Source organism: Sinohyriopsis cumingii, chromosome 15 (assembly GCF_028554795.1).
Source record: "Sinohyriopsis cumingii isolate HCF-2022 chromosome 15, ASM2855479v2, whole genome shotgun sequence".
In the NCBI taxonomy this organism is placed as follows: domain Eukaryota; kingdom Metazoa; phylum Mollusca; class Bivalvia; order Unionida; family Unionidae; genus Sinohyriopsis; species Sinohyriopsis cumingii.
In genome coordinates this window covers 124,449,714-124,470,991 of record NC_142975.1, presented here as the reverse complement: position 1 = coordinate 124,470,991, position 21,278 = coordinate 124,449,714, and the positions used below count along the sequence as shown (strand labels likewise).

The 21,278-nt window shown below is 40.8% G+C and overlaps 1 protein-coding gene and 1 long non-coding RNA gene across 2 annotated transcripts in view; both read right to left on the bottom strand.

The window, feature by feature from the left end:
- The window catches only part of LOC149782680 (NF-kappa-B inhibitor-interacting Ras-like protein 1), a 29,723-nt gene extending 29,598 nt beyond the window's left edge, over nt 1-125 (bottom strand). The window contains exon 1 of the mRNA XM_089934168.1: nt 101-125. The gene's annotated coding sequence lies outside the window, so the exon portion shown is untranslated. The remainder of the gene's footprint in view (nt 1-100) is intronic.
- Nucleotides 126-5,019: 4,894 nt separating this feature from the next.
- Nucleotides 5,020-21,278, bottom strand: part of LOC149782677 (uncharacterized) — a 129,105-nt gene continuing 112,846 nt past the window's right edge. Inside the window, exon 4 of the long non-coding RNA XR_016414420.1 lies at nt 5,020-5,446. This is a non-coding gene — a long non-coding RNA (uncharacterized LOC149782677). The remainder of the gene's footprint in view (nt 5,447-21,278) is intronic.

Genomic DNA, 21,278 nt, shown 5'->3' with positions numbered 1-21,278 from the left:
AGAACACAATTAATTTTACTATGTTTTCTACATTTGTTTCTCAGTACTGACCTTTCCACTGTGTGTCAATCAATGCAAATCATATGTTAATCTAAAATACCTTCAAAGATGACTTCACGGTGAAGTTCTTGTCAAAGGTTTACCTGCTCTTTTTTGAGATGCTGGACAGTCAACATAGCAGCATGTAAACAGAACACAGATTTCACTTCCGGATCATCACCCAGGCCTTATTACTCACTGTGCACTGTCGCCGAAGTACACACAGACAAGAACACCCTGAGCTCATATTATCAAGAATAAACAGTTACCTTTAAATCCCTACCAAAAATGCATGAATAAAACTCTTCTATCACCACCAAAATGAGAGTAGAAAAATGTTCTACAAATAGACTAGAACTACGGGTACTGAACTGGAAGTATTAATTGTAACCCGATCCCAAATGCGACAAGGACTCCATTTTGCAAAAAGGAATTTTTCGGCAAACCTTAAGCAAAAAATGAGTCCATTTCGTGAAGGTAAAAGGCTTAACATTTTATTCTCGCTAAAAAAAATCCTGTCGTCTGCAAAAATTATTTGCCGTATACAAAAGGACCCTAAATATTAATATGAATGATTAAAAAGATGTTTTACAATACACGAAGCAGAATAAAAATCTCATAATTAAGTGGGATTTTTTTTTGTCTTCTTCCATTTATTATTTTCAGAGTTTATTTATGAGACTAGATATGAGTTTAATAATGTTTTATTTTTCTGTGTAGATCTAAATGCATGATTAAAATATTTAATTCTTCAAAAAGGATCTTTTATGTTACGTACTAACTGGAATTGTTGCTGCAAAAAGGACTCTCGTATACAAAAAGTACCCTTTATAATAATACTTACAAGACTTTTTGTCGGAAAAAGGGCTTCTCGTCTGCAAAGAGAATTTCCCCATGTATAAAAAGGACCCTTGAAATAACTTATTTTGTATTTAATAATGAATGAGAGTAAATAAAACGTTTCACACACACACACAAATGTATTTCCCTGTGTACAACAAAGGGCCTGTTATGTTAATACTAACTGGACTATTTTATGGCAAGGAATGCCCCGGGTACAAAAGATCCTTTATGTTAATATTCTTGAGATTTTTGGTTACAAAAAATATTTTCCCGCATGCAAATAGGACTTGCTAATGATTTCACACAATGTATTTTTGTGTTAAATATGAAGTTGATTAAACAATTTATTTTATTTTTTATAGATAAGTAAAGTGATAAAATATATTATTCATCAATAAACGTGTTTTTTCTATAATAATTTTCATTAAATATATTTAACTTAGAATATTACAAGATGTTTGCAATGTATAAATACTGCTGTCTTTATTTCATTTTTAAATTACAGTCTGCGGTTATTCTGCTATTATTCTATATTTCTATTAGTAAAACCCAAATTAATTCAAAGCCAGATACTCTCGGCGAAACCGGTATCTTAATTGGTGATACTTTAATTAAGTTGTCACATAAGTAACCAAACAGGTGAAAGCTAAGACGGCTTATCACACCTTTATTGATCTTCTGTTTGTTTAATCATGATGTTGATTGCTTTTTATCGATCCAATTAGCTATCAGATTGGATTATCACAGCTTTATTGATCACCACTTTATTAGAAGCACGTAGGTGATTACTTCTTTTGTGATTCAGTTAACATCAGTTTTTAATGACAGGAGTTTTTCGGTCTTTCTGCAGTCAGGTGGTCCTTTCTCCGTACTGAGTATGCCCTACGCAACAATTTTGGTTTGTCTACATACTATTTTTTAAAATCTAGATTGATAAAATTTTTATAAACAATGTTCCATTAAAGTTAAATGTCTTAAATCATTTTCTTAGAAAAAATACTGTGCGGCAATTGCAACCAAATTAAGAGTTCATTTTGCCAAAAAAGGAAAGAAAGCCTTTTGGCATTTTATACTTACCTGGTAATAACCTAAGTGTTGCGGAACGAACAATAGCAACCCGGACAAAAAAGAAAACAATTAAATTGGAAGATAACTAGGTATTTGGTTACATGAAAGCAATTTAAACTAACTAAGTTGTAGACTAAGGAAGTGCAAATAAATTTAAAGCAGATATGTAAATAAATGTGTTTATACCCAAGTTGAGAGTAATTTAATCTGGTATGACATAGGCGGTATCTTTATTACACATACATGTGTGTACCCGTATGCTTTAGAATAGCTGCCGTCGTAAGTTGTACATTAATAAACGTCTGTAGCACAAAACATAACTGTTATGTTGGCGTATATTGCCGACTATACTAGCTTTCACTTTGTACAATTTGATTACACATACCTTTAAATGGCGATTACTCGCTTTATTTGGATCTTCATACAGTTATACTCTTTGCAAGGCCACGCGAGGAGAAATACATACGTCAAAATTAATGTTAAAAGTACGTAGCCATTTGTGGACGAGGTCATCCTAAAGGTATGAACCAATATTAATGCATGATTATCACGAAAGCTGAACGTACTTAACACAATTCGTATTACCCTGTTATTTGTTAGGCTAGACTCGACGCCTTCTTTTCTTGAACCAGTTTAGTACCTGGCCACCATTGTAGAAGTCGATAGCTATCTGCACCTTTCGTCTGGAGGTTTTTGGATGACATGTAAGGTGCGGAGCAGTCGGCAGTCGGAATTGAATTAGACTTTGGTTAAACTATATTAGTATTTTGCAACAACAATTGATATTTTGTTTAATTTGAGTAAATACGCCTGCATGACCATGTTGACTCATTTAAGAATACATACTGTGGTTTTGTTTTATTATCTTTTCCCCCCATCAAATTTGTTTATGTTTTATTTTCTAAATAATTTTTCAATTTTCAGCGTGGTTTAGATACAATTGACTTAATTCAAAATTTAACAGATGTCAGAGCAGCTCCGTTACACTGTTACACGTACATTATTTATAAATACTCATTTCTAACTGCCAGATTTTAACGAAAAGTAAGTAAAAACAATAGCTTATAATTTGAAAATCTGCAAGTCCTTACCTACTATGCTAATATTCGCAAGATTACGAGCATCCTAATGATATTTTTGTATGCCCTCCATCCCCCACCCCCCTTATCTTTATTTATTCACGATTTGTCCCATTACTCCCATATGCCTATTCCATGCTACACGACAATTACATAAATTGCCACGGCAGAATCTTGATAGGTGATCGACAACATCGAATTAAATAGTACACTGTTGGCGACTTGGAACGCGATAAATGTCATACGGTGTGTCCTCTTTTTATACCGCATTTAATAAAGATACAGCATCATCTAATGATGAAATTACCACATATAAGTAATGATCCACGCAATATAATAACGAAGTACCACTTTCGACAGTCATGACGATTCATTTAACTCGGTAATTAAACACAACACTTTATTATTTCTCTGAAAGATAGTTGTACGGTGTGCCAGTTAGAAATCATCTGTTGTTTTTCAGCATGAGAAAGGCTGTATTTAGTGCTGTGTGAAAATACGCGATTAATGATTCCTTTCATCTGGCTCATTTTGGCGAACAACTAGCTCAGACATTCATTTATTCTGGAATATTCATTCAATGTGCAACGTCACCAGTATTTCTATCCACTTTTTCTTTGCTACTTAAGTTATACATGTGATTTTCTTCTCCTTACTAAACAATGCCAAATTCTCATTTATAATTCGCTTGTAGCACACGATACAGCCATTTGTAGTTTGCTATATTTCTTTTCATCTGTAGGCCTACACATTGTACGGTTGTCCGCTTCCAAAAAATCATCAGTGTTTCTAACGTAGCGCTTCACAGAGTCGTTAGTCGCTTTTTTACGTAAACGAATTATTTGAACACTCTATCACAGACTTTAGTTGCGGTTTGGGTTGAAAATACTTTTTCAAATCTCTCTCCTCTCCCCCTCCCAATTTTAAATTTATTTAATGTACTGGATATTTATTTTCTTTTTCTGTGTGTGTGTGTTTTTTTTTGTTCTTTTTTTCTTTTATAAATTGTTTTTCAAGATAGTTTCTCAGGGGTTAACAGTCGTTGTTCCAACGGGACGAGCCTTGTTGCTTCGCAACAACGCCAGGTAGCTTCTGTAGATTTGCTTCTATCCATTATATTTGTTGTTCATTTCCCCATTTTAAGTCGTTTACCGGTAAACGTTGAGTAATTACCCGTTGGTACAAATCAGCAGCTTATTTTCACATGGTAAATGAATGACTTTGTTTGGTTTTATCATAGTCTCTATCATCTTTAATTTGTCGGTCATCAGATAAATATAATTCGAGGCTGTCTTTAGCAAATGTTAGGAATGGTTCATATGCCACTGCGAATTCCACTTTTAGTCATGAGAAAAATACCATAGTCAGTCAACAACTACCGTATATCCTCGCTTATAAGCCGGGTCAAACTGCAAACAACGAAGATATTGGTCTATCGTCGCACAATACGCCTGCAGATAAGGGAAAATATTTGTTCTACGGAATACTCCTAACAAACTGAACAGACCCAGATCTGCCGGCACATGATGCGACGCAGATATGAGTCTGTATAGTTTGCAGTTGAACTCGTCGTATAAGCGAGCATGCGCGGTATAGCTGCACACTTGATATCTTAAACCTGAATCTTAGGTTCATCAAGGAGAATCGTTGTAAGCAGAGATCGGCGACGCGTCATGTAAATGTGTTATGCGTATCACGTGATACACAAAAGTGAAAATGTAGGTCAAACAATGACAGCGGCTGATAATATAGCATGCGTAAGGAACTGCTAAACAATGGTATGGAACTGCATTTTTATTGCTGCTTTTATCTTACAGCCTTTAACAATGGAAAATGGAAAATTTATGTCCATAGTGTGTACACACACACACACACACACACACAAATATATATATATATATATATATATATATATATATATATATATATATATATATATATATATATATATATATATATATATATATGACAGGAAAATATATATAAATATAATGAAGTAATTGACATGATTCTCTGTTTTGATTTAGTCTATACTGAAGACAGTTTTAATTCATGTTTTAGAACAGTTTGAAGAGTTAACATACATTTCAAAATAATAAAATTGTATATTTTTTTTAGTGATAATACACTTGTACGCACAAGAAGTTTTAAAACTGATGACAATGTAGAAATGTTTATCATTAGTAAATAACATGCCATCCTGAAATATTCATGAATCATTTTACTTTTAGATAGAATATCAAAATAAAATCTGTTGGTGATGTAACTTTCGTCTTTTTTTTAAGAAAGTTTCCACCATTTTGAATCATTGTTTCCTATATATTTTTATTGGCATCTACATCACTGCCAGATTAGGTAGTTTGTGTCCCAGCATCACAAACAGGGGTTGCTCTATACATAATGGCCTCCTCTGGTATCTACAAAACGAATCAGAAGACATAAGTAAATATGTTACATATCACAGTTGAATTTTAAATGTGTGAGATTTATGAGTTTGTTTACTCGTGTTGTTGTTGGTTTTTTTTTTTTACACTTAAAAAGAAATATCTGAATAAAGGCTCCTACATATTAAATAAGCTGCCATTTGAATAGTAACATTGTCTTACTATGTAATATATAAACTGCAAATTTTGGTAATACATAAATTATGCACCATGGGTCCCACTACTAGTTTATTTTTTGTATATAAACATCTTTGTACAGTTTTGTATATCAAGCCTGTAGTAATACTACCATTATTTAGACAAGGATAACATTTGGCAACTTATTGTTAAAATATTTGTTTCTTCTGATATCTGAGTTGATGGCGTGACCCCAAGTACACCCCCCTTGCACTGAACAGGCCTGTATATAATTCTGAAGTATACAAATAAGTGAGGCGGCAGGACTCCATATATATATATATTGCTAAAAATAGCCCGCCTAAAAATAGCTCGCAGACTCAGCTGCAGAATGTAGAATATATATATATGTATGTATGTATGTATGTATGTATTATATTTATATACTCCTTAAAGTTTAAGCCCTTGTGTACTTTTTTATTTTTATTATTATCTAGACCCTCTTTGTTTCATTCTTGGATCCGCCCCTGTATCACGGAACTGAAAGGCTTTGCATTACTAGCACATCTGTTGATTAAAAAGATCCCCCACTCCCGATGTTAATCGAACATGGTCTAGTTTCTAAATAGATGTAAATGACGATCCTGATTTGGTGTAAGTGTTGCTGGGATAGGGTCGGGATGATCCCTTGTCGGTATATTCCCACCTACGAAATCTTTACTGCAGATATATGTTCATCTTGTGATTTTGTTAGTAGTAAAAGTACCCCTTCCACAAGCACGCACCTAACGCCCGCACTTCTCGATATTTTTGTTCGGTTTTGGAAATGGAATCCAAAATACACACGTCATATGTTCACGATCTGAATATCTACTATCGCTGTTACAAAGTCCAGAGCAACAATGTCTTGAAGCACCGCGATATTTTTGCTCTTGAGGGATAGATGCAATCTCTACAGTGTGTTCCGCCATTTATATTATAGTACAAAGCCGGTTTATTTGTCCTACATTCTGCAGCTGAGTCTGCGAGCTATTAATATGCGAGCTATTTTTAGCAATTAATAGTGTCGGTCGATCTCTGCTTATAAGATATCTTTAAACGTACGTCATGTGCTCATCATTGAACGTTACTGTACACTTTATATTTTTACCGCTATTTGGCATGTATTATGATAACATAAAAGACACAAATATAGAGGCAGCTAACCGATGCATCCCAAAGACAATTAATATCCAAAATAAAAACCCTGTACCATGGCGGACTAAACAGTGCACTAGAGCACATAAAGACAAAAAAAAGAGCCTTAAATAAACATAAGCGCACCAAAAATTCTATCTACTTCCAGCAATATAAAGACAAAGAAAAAGCACTAAAAAAAACTATAAAAACTGTTTAAATTAATATATTGCAAACCTTTTGCTCTAAACTGAGTCTAAAATCAAACTCAAAACAAATATGGGGCAAGATAAAAGACATAAAAGGGAAAGCAACTACTTCAGCCCCAAAAATTAAAAATGCCATAACAAATAAAGATAAGGCAGACCTCCTAGCGAAGCATTTTTCGAACATGAGTAGCAACAATAACCACACCAGAAACTTTCAAGAACACAAAAAACTAATGGAGGAAACACAACCTCAAATGTTTCAAGACCAAGGAACAAAAGAATCTCCCCTAAATAGCGACATCACAGTACATGAATGGGAGATCGCCCTAATATCCAAAAACGAAACATCCCCTGGTAAGGATCAGTTAAGTTACATTATCTATAAAAGAACTACCCAACAATATAACAATAACCATAATCAAACTCTTTAATAGGATATGGGATAAAGGCCAACTACCCACCAAATGGAAACAGGCTATAGTAATACCAATCCCCAAGCTAGGTAAATATCCCAACAACATAAATTCGTACCGACCCATCTCCCTTACAAACAATATTTGCAAAATAATGGAGACAATAATCGCAAATAGGTTAAAACACCACCTAGAAACCAATAACATACTCTCCATAAATCAATGTGGCTTTCGAAACAAACGGTCCACCACTGACCAACTTCTCAGATTGGAAACAGACATCAAACTCGCTTTTAACGCACATAGGAAAACCGATCGCAACCTCATAGCGGTTTTTCTAGACCTAGAAAAAGTGTTCGACTTAGTATGGACCAATGGACTAATGGCCAAATTAAACCAATTTGGAATAACCGGACGCTTGTTCAACTGGATTGGCGATTTCCTCACAGGCCGGAAAATTACCACAAGAATAGGCACCACCCATTCGGAAGAATTTTCACTTGAAAATGGAACACCGCAAGGCAGTGTAATAAGTCCCCTACTATTTAACCTAATGGTTAACGACCTTGACCTCAATGCAGCCTCCACAAAAATAAACTTGTCACAATTTACAGATGATAGTGGCATATGGAGGAATGGAAATCCTGCCAATAAAACAGTAGTTAAAGAAATCCAGCAGAGCCTAGACAACATAGGGAGATGGGAGGACAAATGGGGTTTCAAAATATCTCATGAAAAAACTGTGGCAATCATATTCACCCCCAAACGAAATAACAACCTAGTCTATCCAAACTTCTACATACAAAATCAATTAATCAAATACGTAACAGTAGTAAAATTCCTAGGAATGTTCTTTGACAACCACCTCACATGGAAACAGCACATTGAACAACTCACCCAGAATTGTAACAAAGATATCAATATACAGGCACTCAGGAACATCACATGGACTGACAGAGGATCCAACCAGGAAACCCTCCTCACGATAGTAGTATAGTGGGTTAGATTAGCCTCAATGGGAATTAGCATTACAGACCCCCCTGGGCCTGTTTAGCCTCAATGGAAATTTAACATTAACCACCCTGGGCCTGTTTAGCCTCAATGGAAATTTAACATGGGCAAAAAACCCTGGGCCTGTTTAGCCTCAAGGGAATTTAACATTGGAAGAAAAAGACGTTTGGGCCTGTTGAGCCTCAAGGGGAAATGGAATGGGACCCTATTTTTTTAAAAGAAAAAAAAGGGTAGGCAATGGAAATTCATTCTCTTTTCGAGACCTATAAGTGGCCCTGAAAAGGGCCTTTGGGTTTATGTTAATGTATCCATTAACATAAGGGGCACCGCATTGGTCTTCTTCTTGTCCTTAGGCTGCGTCTCACTGTAGGACCGTAAATCAGCACTCTTTTGAGGCATCCTTGTCTTTCTACGTAGATCCTACGTATCCACAGACTGGTGTCTGTCCTATGGACAACGGTCCACCTGGATCGGACATACATGAGCATGTCCGTCCTAAACATCATTGAAGACACAAGGGTGGATGATTCAACTGTGGTCCACATCTTGAGGCGACGAGAACAGGTGAATCAATGCAGTCAACTGCGCTTATTTATAGGTAGAGGAAGGATTGAAACGGATTGAGTTCATTCACCAATCCAAACACGCGTGACAAAATTCAGTCAGCCCGCATCCAATCCGAAGAGAGCAGTCTGTGACGTCACGTGGTCTATATAGATTCGCTAGCGCCTGTGTGCAGTCAATCTATGCGACAGTGATTCAACATGACGGAAACTCAGAAAACGATCCATTGGGGTGCACCAGCAGTGGAGACCGCCCAAGGGAACCCGGACTTACTTTCAGAAGAGGTAAATTGGGATTTTGTGGATTTTCTTACCTCGCAAGAATTTGTTCCGGAACCTTCGTCACCTTCTTCATTACCGCAAGTGGAGAATTTTAGACAGAGACAGAAAGGAGAATTGGAGAAATATATACAACGACAAAAGGAAGCGGAACAAGCTTTTCTCCCACAGCAACAGCAGCAAGAAGAAGAGGTAAGAAGAAAACAACAACAAGAAGAAGTAGCAGCAAAGAAACAAGAGGGTGAAAATCAAACGGTCACGGTACTGTTAGACATTTTAGCGGAGTTAAGAAGTCTGAAACAAATATATCAGACTTCTTTATCACGACCAAAGAGAATACGACCTTCCCGAGCTAAACACGTCAACCCTGACTAAGCCTGTCGTACCACCCTTAGTGATTTCAACCAAATCATCATCATCATCAACAGTACGCAGTCTAGAAGTAGGCCTTGGCCGTGGCAAAGGCTTAAGACAGTTAAAGTTGATTGCTTAAACTCACCCCTTCACCAAAAAAGGCCCTTTTCAGGGCCACCCACGTCTCTCGAAGAGATAAACTTTCAATTGCCAATTACTCAAAAAAACAAAAAAAAAAAAAACATTTTACCCCTATAGTACGTGTATATGAGTGCGTGAGTGTAGCTTCTTATTTTAAAATCAAAACTCAAAGACACTTACCTTATATAATTAATGTATTCTTTCATCAATAGTTACAATCCAATTCACAACAGAGCACTTTAAAAAGTTCATACATTTCTTCTGTCTCATTGTTTAGTCTCTCTGTTTTTTAAATTTCTTCACCGTCACAGTCTTTTCCTCCTCCTCCTCTTCTTCCTCACTTTCTTCCCTTCTTCTTTTCTTCTCCTGTTTCTTTTTCTTTACCTGGCTGCTTTCTTCCTCTGAAGAATCCCTCTCTTCTTCTGAAGAATCCATCTTTTCTTCTGACTCCTCTTGTTTCTTTTTTGGGCAATCTGGAGACCAATGTCCTTTTTCTTGACAATAATAACAGGTATCTTGACTTTTGTCTTTTCTAGCCCCTTTTTTTCTTTTTTGACGGTCTGGACACTCTGAAGACCAATGCCCTTTCTTCTGACAGATATAGCAAGTATCTTGACTTTTATCTCGAAAGGAAGGAGAGTAGTCCGTCGGCTGGTCTGAAGAGAATTTTCTAATGACCCCTCGCAAAGCTCTGATGAAATGTTCGATCTGTCTAGTCTCTTCCATCGTTGTGCTCGGTTTGAGAGTGAAATGAATAGTGAAAGGACAAGACACACACCCTTTTATATACGCTGGTCTGCCATGACTATAAATTAGTCTATGGTGTTTAAACTTGAGTCATTTGACGTTTTGCACTCAAGATGAAACGATCCAATTCATTCGAGAAGAAAGAAGAAGAAAGTAAGAGGCAGAAACGTGATCTATCGCCTCGTACCAGGGTTGAAGTCTTGGCACAAATTCATGTCAGTGATTTTGAAAAGGACATGAGTGAACCAGAATCCGAATCCTCTAAACAAAGTTCACCACCCTTAGTCAACCCCGAAAAGTACTATTCCATTCGAGAGACGGAAAAGCGCTCCTCTAGAAAATTTAGAACCACGGCTTACAAATACACGGTGAAGTTTAAAGATTTCAAGGCTGAAGTACCGTTACAGAAAGCAGAAGGGTTCATCACTGGGGTGTGGGATTCTTTGCTCACCGCACTCAAGCGACAATGTCAACCCAAAGAAGACGATCGCTTGAGACTTTCCATACAACACGACGGTTTGAAATCCTCTGTTTGGATCGAGTTTAGCAGACCCGCAGAACTAACTGCTTCCAAAGTCATGGACAAGATTCAACACGTGCAACAATCTAATGACCAGTTTGACATCACCGATGGTAAAGCCACACTGGACATGACCCACGTCTCTCCTCCTCAAGGGACCGGACAACGCAATAAGGTGTTACTGGTGAACGAGCTTCGCAGCACCAAAAAGAGTCTCGTCCGAATTAACAACCCTCAAGACCAGATGTGTTTAGCCCGTGCCATCGTGGTGGGACGAACCTATGCCAACAAGAACGACACGGTAGAATGGAAAACAGCCTGGAAAACTATTCGACAATCGGACCGAGCCAAACAACGAAATGAAGCAGAACTCCTGTTACAACAAGCCGGACTGTCCAAAGACACACCCTGTGGCATTTCTGAGATGCAAAAATTGCAAGATGCCCTAGCTTCACTCTACACCTTGAAAGTGCACCCTCAAGAAGTGCGCGGACCTCTGTTGTTTCGCGGGAAAGACTTTAAGGACGGAAAATACATTCATGTCTATTATCACGATGACCATTTTGATACCATTACCGCCATCCCCGGATTCCTAGGATACAGTTATTACTGTGAGAAATGCGAGTTTGGCTATAACAATCGAGAGCAACCCAAACATTGCGGATGGAAATGCACAGGATGTTTGACCTCTCCACCCTGTCTGAGCGAAGGACAAGAAAGAGTACATTGTCCTGCTTGTCTGCGTACGTTTGTCAGCCATGCCTGTTACCAACAACATCTGAAGACGCAAGGTTCACAGCAGAAATGTGCTTGTCAACTCCTGAGATTGTGTCCTACGTGTGGACAAGGCCTACGTACCAATAATGCCAAGGCACACGTATGTTCAGGAAAGAAAAATGTCACATTTGTCACCACATCGTGGACTTGGAACACGAATGCTACGTGCAAAAATACCAACCCCCACCAGAGAAAGAGGATGGTCACAAGAAGAAAGGCAATTTCATCTTTTTCGATTTCGAATGCATGCAAGAGACCGGTATTCACATTCCTAATTTCTGCGTGGCTCATCGAGCGTGCGAGAAGTGCATTCAAGAACCTATCTTCAGTCATTGCCCTCACTGCAGCAAGATTCCTGGAGGACGTGAAAAAATCTTTCGAGGACCGAACACGTTAGCCGATTTTGCCCAATGGGTCTTAGACCCCATCGACAAGACGTGGAGCCAAGAGGACATCGAACGTTACGGAGATTGTCATCGTCATGCCACAGTGATGGCTCACAATTTCTCGGATACGATGGACAGTTTCTTTTGAGATACTATACGGAACAAGGCACCGAACGTCCTAAAGTCACTTCGAACGGAGCCAAAATCATTTTCATGCAAGTGGGACAAGTACAGTTTAAAGATTCGATGAGTTACTTGGCCATGCCTTTGAGTCGAATGCCTAAAACGTCTGGAATGACAGAAATGGCTAAAGGGTACTTTCCACACTTTTTCAATACGGAAGCCAATCAACACGCCGTTATACCCCATTTACCCGAGGCTCACTATTACGACCCCGACAACATGCGTACCGAACAACGAGAAGCTTTCTATGCTTGGTACCAGGCTCACGCCTCGGACCCTTTCGACTTTCAGGAAGAAATGCTAAAGTATTGTCGTTCCGACGTGGACCTTTTACGGCGATGCTGTGGAAAATTTCGAGAACTGTTCATGGAACACGGAGGGGTCGATCCTTTGAAAGAAGTTTGCACCATTGCCAAAGCGTGTTCCTTAGTGTACCGGCAACGATTCATGCCTCAAAAGACCGTGGCTATCATCAGTCCTCAAACGACCCACTATGTCAAACGTCAATACTCGGTCAAAGCCCCACGCTGGTTACGTTACTTGTGCGACAAGGAAGACAAATGGATTCAGCATGCCCGCAACGGAGGAGGCGAAAAGAGCATCGGAACGCATTCGGTCGATGGTTGGGACTTAGAAAACCCCAAGATCGTGTACGAGTTTAACGGTTGCTTATTTCACGGATGTCCCGTCTGTTACCCTGATCGTGACACTAAAAATCAGTTTTTACAACGAACCATGGAAGACTTGTACCAGGCCACTTGTCAGCGACGCCTACAGTTAGAACAGGAAGGATACCAAGTGGTGGAAATGTGGGAACACGAGTACGATCACCGTTTGAAAACCGATCCCGAGTTTAAATGCCTCGTGGAAAGTTACCAGTTCATGGACCCGCTGAAACCGAGGGATAGTTTGTACGGAGAAAGAGCCAATGCCACCTGTTTTCTGTACCAAGCCGACGAAGAGAAAGGAGAAGAAATGAAATACTTGGACGTGTGTTCGCTGTATCCCTACGTGTGCAAATATTGTCGCTTTCCTGCAGGGCACCCACAATTGTTGACGGAACACATTGACCTGAAAAACATTCGACAATACGAAGGTCTGATCAAGTGTAAAGTTTTGCCTCCCACGGACTTGTACCATCCTGTGTTACCTCACCATTGCCAAGGCAAACTGATGTTTCCTTTGTGTCGTACTTGTGCCGAAACGTGCAACCAAGATCAGCCTTGTCAGCACACCCAGGAAGAACGGGCCTTGACGGGAACCTGGGTCAGCGTAGAATTGTTCAAAGCTCTGGACATGGGATACCAACTGTTAGAAGTGTACGCAATTTGCCACTTTCCCAAGAAACAATAATACCACAAGGGTGACCCCACGCAGAAAGGCATTTTCGCTGACTACGTGGATGTCTTTTTGAAACTGAAGCAAAGAAGCCAGCGGCTATCCTTCCTGGTGTCACACTCCCGAAGACCAAATAAAATTCAAAGAGAAATACTATGAACAAGAAGGCATCTCTTTAGACCACATCGAGAAAAACGAAGGCAGGCGATCGTTTGCCAAAGTGATGTTAAATTGCTTGTGGGGTAAAATGGCACAACGACCATGTTTACCCAAGATGGAGTATTTGACCGAACCTTTCCGCTACTTCCAGATGATTCACGACAAAACCAAATACATGAAACACGTGGACGTCGTTCGCGAGGATTTGATCTTGGTCAATTACGAAGAAGATCTGGACTTTGTACAAGACGACCCTTTTGGAAATGTCATCATTGCAGCTTACGTGACAGCTCATGCTCGCTTAAAATTGCACGAAGCTTTAGAACTGTTAGGGGAACGCGTCCTGTACTTTGACACGGACAGTTGCATTTACATCCATCACCCGAGTCAACAGCAGCCTGACATCGAAGGAGACCGTTTAGGAGCCTGGACAGACGAGCATCCCGACGACAAGATTCTAAGTTTCGCCAGTGGCGGTCCTAAGAATTACGGTTACGAATACCGGGACAAACAAGGAGAAGTGCACACGCAGTGCAAAGTGAAAGGATTGACTCTGAATTATCGTACCAGTCGAATGGTCAACTTTGGGGTACTGAAAGAAGCCTTGCAATCGGGAGAGGATGGAAACTTTAAAGTGACCACCTATCAACCGAACAAGGTTGTACGTTTACCTACTCACCACATCGTCAGTCGACCCTTGGAAAAAGTCTATCAAATTGTGTACCAGAAGCGAGTGCGACTTCCCAATCATTTCACCTTACCGTATGGACACGTTGGTATTGGTCTGTATATAAAAGGAACCCTAGGCAAGATCGATAGTTCATTGTGACTACCAAGACCAAGCGAACAAGATGAATACTTTGAAAGAGACATCGTTTCAGTTTGGGGAGTGTAAAAAAGTTGTATCTTCCTCTAGTGTGACTAATACTGGATGGATAAGACCCAGGCATTGCGACGGAAAATGTCCGGAAGGAAACTGCGATTGTCCATGTGGTTACCATTGTAATTGCGTAACGGAGGTTGCAGACGAGTGCGATTGTGAGCCTTGCGATGGGTACGATGCTGTACGTTGTGACCTTAGCGATGCCGTAAAGCATCATGGGAACTTTGTTCTCACTACCCCTATCATGGAAAGTGATGCTGTGCGTGTCAAACCTGAGGGATGCGAACGCGATGCCACTCGTCCTCTTGGACATTTTACTGGGTTTCGTTTTAAAGGGGAATGTCGACCTTCACGTTTACCTCCCTACGGATGTCATCCAGCCCTGGGCAAACTCCTGTTCATGTCACCCAACCCTCATCGAAACGAACCTGTGAAAGACGAATATTCGTTTCCTGTGCGTTTGTCGGAATACTGCGACTTTGAAAATCGTCTTCAATCGTTCATAGGAAAATGGCCTAAGTATCTGGGAGGACCGACCCCCGAAGAATTAGCCAGAGCCGGATTGTTCTACTTGGGCGAAGGAGATAAAGTCAAGTGCTTCAGTTGCGGTGTGTCACTTCACCACTGGGAACCGCAAGATTCGGCCTACGTAGAACATGCTCGATGGTCACCGAATTGTCATTACTTACCCTTAGTGGGACCGAGACATTGAAGTAACTTACCATAACCTGTTTATGGATACTTTACAAGAGAACATTCGTGCTTTGCCTGTGGAGTTGAGAGAAAGGATTTACCGAGAGCTGGTCAAAATACAAGTCAAACGTAAAGAACAATTTCATCCGTTACGTCACCGGTGTTTGAACCACTGGTACCTGAATGCTATACAAGGACTGATTCAGTTGAAAGTGTTCCATTGGACAGACATTGATCAACGATCCCCTAGTTTTAAAAAGGATTGGTTTGTTATTGATGATTCTATCTACTACATTGTAAACGTACTGCATCGAATTCCACAGGAAGAGTTAACGAATTACCAACATCTTGTACACAATGTCAACTTAGTGAAAGAGGAAACTTCTGAACGAATTGTAATGTGTAAATTAGTGACTAAACGATTTAAATTTGGCACTGAAGTAAAACCACGTCTGTGCAAACGGTACATTTCTTCTGTCAGACAAAAGAGGATTTAGTATGACCTATTCATGGATACTTTGCTAGAGAATATTCGTGCTTTACCTGTGGAGTTCAGAGAACGCATTTACCGAGAGCTGGTCAAAATACAAGTCAAACGTAAAGAACAGTTGCATCCGTTACGTCGCCAGATTTTTAACCACTGGTACCTGAATGGTATAAAAGAACTGATTCGTCAGAAATTGTTTCAGTGGCCAGACCTTGTTCAATACTTCCAGGCACCCGATGATCGACGTGTTGATCATTTTGGTTACTTCGAGATTCACCTAGTACAACACATTGAGGAAGACAAGGTAAAGGATTACCGACATATTTTACGTGGAATCTACTTAGTGGAAGAGGAAACTTCTAAACGATCTCTGACGTTTCGGTTACAGTATGCAACATTTAAATTCTTTTCGAAACAAAGACACTATAAAAACAGGCTGCCATGCCACGACTTTTATCACATGTAATCCATCACATTCCGTGGAAGGAACTCAATGACCATATTCAAACCGTGGATCATTACCATCGATTATTACAAGAACTGTATCCATTCAATTTGGGTCGACAAGTGGTGTGTGTCTTAGTGACTTGTTTTCTGGGATTTCGTTTGCCAGCCGATTCTTTGTGGACTCTTTACGATCAGTATTTACCACCCCATTCAACATGAAAGTGGTGCCTTTAAATGTTCACGAGAGACTCTTTTTGCTCAAAACCTTACGTTTTCATCTGGATACTTCTCGACCTCTACGGGAAAAAAGATTCGTCAACTTTTAGCTACCCAAGACGTGTATGACGATGTGTGTGTAGCTTGTGACTTACACCCCCATTGGACAGATGTCCGCGACCGGAAAAAATGGGATTTTGAGGCTTGGACCCAAGAAGTGGCCCAGTATGCTCGAGAGTTGTGATCCTTCCTTTCAACGTCCAAAGAAAAAAGTTACTTTTCAACCTGTGTTAGTGACGGTGCCAGAAGAACTCGTCACCCAGGACAGGACTGTCGTGGACAGACCTGAAAGACCCTTTCGGGAGGACACTTGTGTGACCTTACCCCCTATAGAACTGGTCAGAACATTACCCAAAACATGTTGTACAGACACTTGTTTTTATTCCACGTTAATGGTTATCATGTGCCTTTTATCCTTGTACTTAAACCTTTGGCTTCTATGCATATTTGTCTTTCGTATTCATGTTTAAAACATTCAATAAACGTGTTCTGAAAAAAAGTATATAAACTCTCGTCTTGTTTGTTTTCGTGTCACAAGTGACATTCCTAACACTATCGCTAGCTCTGCTGTCTCTGCTCCCTCTTCCTCTACTGTCAAAGTCATCGACGAACACTTAGATCGTGCCAGTTGGGAGGCTTTGTATCTTCGTCATCCCTTTAACATGCTCATTGCCGAACCTAGCGGTTCAGGCAAAACCGAATTCGTCAAACGTTTGATCGAACATAAACATCATTTGATCGATCGGCCACCTCAGCGGATCGTGTGGTGTTACAAAGAGTGGCAATCGGCGTACAGCCTCTTGCTAGAAAGTCAAGGCGATTCCATCGTGTTTGTGGAAGGCATTCCTAAAGAAGACGACGGCATCGTCTCTGACTCCCGTCAAACCCATTTGGTCATTTTTGACGACATGTTAGGAGAAGACGAAGAAGAAATTAAACTGTGGTTCACGCGCAAAGGGCATCACCGTAATGCCAGTGTCGTTTACATCACCCAAAATTTGTTTCAACAAAGTAAAGCCCATCGCACCATCAGTCTCAATGCGCATTACGTGGTCTTGTTTAAAAGCCCTCGAGATAAATCGCAAGTGCAAGTCTTAGCCAAACAGTTAGGAACGCCTTGGCTGACTCAGGCGTACGACGATGCCACTCAAACTCCACACGCCTATTTACTAGTCGATTTGAAACCTACGACCCCCGATGATTTGCGATTTCGTACCCACTTGTTTCACCACTGGTGCCAAGACGGAGGGCCTGTCCTGTACACGTCTCCGTCCTCGACTGCATTTCACTCCACAAAAAAATCTATAAAAACCTCAGACCCTTTTCGTCTGTCTCACACACAGTTTGAACATGACGTCCCTTCAGTCGCATCTTCCCGTCAAATTGATTCGTGCCTTGTATGGCATCAGTCGAGAAAAAAAATCCACAAACACGAGCTCGTGTCTTAGAAGCTAGTCTCAAAGAAGTCTTACGATGGTTCACGGTGACGGCACGTCAATTACTCCAAGGAATCATTCAGATTCCTCATCAAACCAAACCCTTTTTTGATCGAAACAAAGTCGCTTTGACCCAACTGGCCGATCCCCGCATCGACACTCAAACCAAAAAACAAATCATTTTGAAACCTGGAGGGAGCGGTACTCTAGGAGGGGTCATCATTCGCTCTCTCTTAAGATGGGATCCTAATGCCCCCAAACTTATCCCCAAGAAAAAAGTCAAACGAAGCTCCAAGAAGAAGAAAAAGACCAGGTCCCCAAGGAGAACTTCTCCAGTGGCGGGACACTCCTCTTACCAAACACCACCCCGGAAAAAGAAAAGAAGCCCCCAGAAAAAGAAACAGAGAAAAAGTCCCCAGAAAAAGAAAAGCCCACAGAAGAAAACTAGTCGCAAGAGAGGCACTTAGGCCAGGACGCAACCTTACGCTCGCAAACCACGACCTGCCACGGCGGTGACCGCGTCTCCGGCAGCCTCACGTTCATCCACTTCTCCGTTGATGACACCAAGAACTGAAGAGTACTTGGAGACGTTGATCACACCAAGAACTTCTCCGTTGATGACCCCAAGAACTTCCCCAGTGGCAGGACCCTTCAATTTAGTGGCAGTGGCTGCTGCTCACAAAGTACCTTCTTCCAAAATCAAAGTCCAAGAAAGATCGGGCATGTTACAAAGTTTACTGGATTTGTCCAAGCAAGAACTGGCTCGATTTAGTCCGTTGCGTACCCCTGCACGACGTGTCATGCCTGTCCTCAAATTGATACGACGTAAAGACAATCAGTGGCGACGCGTTCCAGTATAAAAAAGGCCTGTGACCAAGTCGGGGTATCAGTGTTTTTGGTGCTGAAGACTCAAAGATGTCACCCTCCAGAAAACATCCCTCTTCTAAACAACCCCAAGGAAAGAAAAGAAAAGGACTGCCTCCTCGTTTAGTCAAACATGGGGACATGTTACCTGTCCTGTCCAAAGCTTCTCCACCTCTACGAAAAAAACTCATTCAATCAGCCTCCAAAGAGGTCATCGATACCGTGTGCGAATGCTGTTTGAACGTCTTGAAAGGCACGATCCCTTTGTCCAAACACCAGAAACAATGCTTAGGCAAACATCGTCACGTTCTTCGCCAAATGGTTCAAAAGAAAATTCCCATTCGTCAAAAGAAGAAGATGTTGGTCCAACGTGGAGGCATTTTACCCCTCTTGTTAGGCCCCTTACTGAAAGGAGTCTTGGGAACCATGTTGGGAGGACTGGTGGGAGCAAGATAAAAAGGCCCTCTGAAGTCCCAAGATCTCAGAATCGACCCCTGACAACCCCATGGAAGGACGAAAACTAGGTTTAGTGCCTTACAAACGATGGATGGAACACCATCGTTGGCAAGAACAACGCACCCCGCATTTACCTCCCAATCCCCATTTGAGCGAGATGTCCCAGTTACAACACGAATTGCAGTCCTTGATGCATCGCCAAGATTTGTCCGAAACAGAAAAATCGCAAAAGTACGGTCAACTCTTACAACGAATGCAACTCTTTCACCAGAAAGCTTTAAACGAAACAGCTCTACCCACTCTGAAAGATTTTAAGACCATGATGAAAAGTCCAGCACCATCACCAGTACCACCACTACCAGTGACCAAGACAGAAAAAGGAGAAGAAGAAGAAGGGTTTCAAACTCCACCAGAAAAAGTACGCAAGTTAACAACACCACCTACCTCCAGAATTGGATGGATTAAAAAGATGATGACCACCCCTTCTTCATCACAAGAGAAAAAGAAAGTGAAGACAGAAGTGAAGACAGAAGTGAAACAAGAACCGATATCCCCCGCTCAGACATCCTCCTCTTCAACACCTATTGCCGGTCGCACACGCAAAGCATTGCAATCCAAGAAAGTACCCCAAGAAAAAAACAGTAGCATCTTCCAAGAGTGGGTACCTTATTAACACACAAACACAAAAAATGGAAAAAGTGTTAGCCAGCATTTACTACGATCCCTCGCATCCTGCAGGTTACGCAGGAGTTCAAAAATTGTATCGTGCTGCCAAAACTCGACTGAAAAGTCTCCGTTTACCTCAAGTGCAACGATGGTTACAAGAACAAGCTACCTACACTTTACACAAACCCATTCGACGCAAGTTTGGCAAAAGTCGCACCCGAGTGGAAGGCATCGATCATCAATGGCAAGCCGATTTAGCCGATGTCTCTCATTTGGCCAGCTACAATCGTGGCTACAAATATTTGTTTTGTGTCATCGACGTCTTTTCCAAATTTGCCTGGGTCGTACCCTTGACTTCCAAATCGAGCAGCGAGTTAGTGCGAGCCCTGCAACGAGTGTTGAAACAAAGCGGTCGTCACCCTCTTCGATGGCAAACGGACAAAGGCACCGAATTTCTGAACCAAGCTTTCCAAAAAGAATTAAAGAAACGTGACATTCATCTTTTTTACCACCGAGAATCCCGAAACCAAAGCCAGCATCGTGGAACGTTTTCAACGCACTTTGAAAGAACGCATGTGGAAATATTTTACGCATCACCACACTCTGAAGTACATCGACATCTTACCGCACCTGGTACAAGCGTACAACCAATCTTACCATCGAAGCATCGGACGTGCCCCGCAAGAAGTGACTCCCGAGAACGAAGTGTTGGTGTTTGAGCGCCTGTTTGGTACGTCCCCGACGAGAGCTTCCCCAAGAAAAGTGGAGTGTTGACCGTAGGAGATTGGGTGCGCATTGGCAAAACCAAACGCACTTTTGGCAAAGGTTACTTACCTAACTGGACGACCGAATTGTTTCGTGTCACTGGACGAGTGCATGGCCGTCATCCTGCCGTCTATAAATTAGAAGACATGAACGGAGAAGTGCTCAAAGGAACGTTTTATTTACCCGAGTTACAACGTGTCACCAAAAAAGAAGACGACGTGTACAACATCGAAAGCATTCTCGAACGCAGAACTCGTAAAGTGGGAAAACGACGTGTCAAAGAAGTCAAAGTACGTTGGAAAGGACATCCACCCAGTTTTGATTATTGGATCGACGCTTCGCAAGTCATCGACTATAAAAAGAAGTGACCATCATGCCCTTTCACACAGACGCAGCTACGTCGTCCACTCCTTCACCCAGTTCTTCTGTGCAAGATTTACAAAAACAACCCTTGTGGGC